Source organism: Mustelus asterias, chromosome 2 (genome assembly GCF_964213995.1).
Source record: "Mustelus asterias chromosome 2, sMusAst1.hap1.1, whole genome shotgun sequence".
NCBI lineage: Eukaryota > Metazoa > Chordata > Chondrichthyes > Carcharhiniformes > Triakidae > Mustelus > Mustelus asterias.
In genome coordinates, this window is record NC_135802.1 from 129,052,549 (window position 1) to 129,053,702 (window position 1,154).

The window sequence follows — 1,154 nt, forward strand, 5'->3', positions numbered from 1 at the left end:
TCATTGCACATCACCAAATCCGGAATTGCCTGTTCCCTAGTAGGCTCTGTCACAAGCTGCTCCAAAAAACCATCTCTTAGACATTCCTTTTCTTGGGATCCACTACCTACCTGATTTTCCCAGTCCACCTGCATATTGAAGTCCCACATGATTATTGTAATATTGTCTTTTTTATATGCCTTTTCTATCTCCTGATTTATTTTCTGCCCACATCCTGACTACTGCTAGGGGGCCTGTAGATAACTCCCATCAGGGTCTTTTTACCTTTGCGATTCCTCAACTCTACCCACAGAGATTCTATGCCTTCTGATCCTATATCACTTCTTGCTATCGATTTAACTTCATTCCTTATTAACAATGCAATCCTGCCCCCTTTGTCCATCTGCCTGTCCTTCCGATAGGACACATATCCTTGGATATTTAGATTCCAGCCCTGATCCCGTTGCAGCCATGTCTTTGTCATGCCCACAACATCGTACTGGCCAATTTCAATGTGTGCAACAAGCTCATTGTTCCGTATACTGCACGGATTTAGGTACAACACTCTCAGCCCTGCATTGACCACCTCCCTTCTCATACTTGTCACCTTTTTTGCTCTGCCTGAGGTTAGATTCCTGCCACCTTCTATACTTCTCTGTACTATTACGTGGTCTGGAAACTTTACTAACCTCTCCTGAGCCCTCAGCTCCATTAACCTGCACTTCTACCCTCTCCTTTAACTTTGATTTTCTAATTTTCCATATAACTGAACCCTCCCCCTCACTATTTAGTTTAAAGCCCTATCTACAGCCCTGGTTATATGATTCGCCAGGACTCTGGTCCCAACACGATTCAGATGAAGACCGTCCCATCGGAACAGGTCCCCTCTTCCCCAATACTGGTGCCAATGTCCCATGAATTCAAACCCATTCCTCCCACACCAATCTTTGAGCCACGCATTTACCCCCTATATTTTATTGATCCTGTGCCAATTAACCCGTGGCTCAGGTAGTAACCCAGAGATTATTACCTTCTTGGTTCTGCTTTTTAACTTCGCTCCTAGCTGTTCATACTCTCTTAGCAGAACCTTTGTTCCTGTTCTACCAATGTCATTGGTACCTACGTGGACCACGACAACTGGGTCTTTACCCCCCCACTCTAAGTTCCTCTGCAGC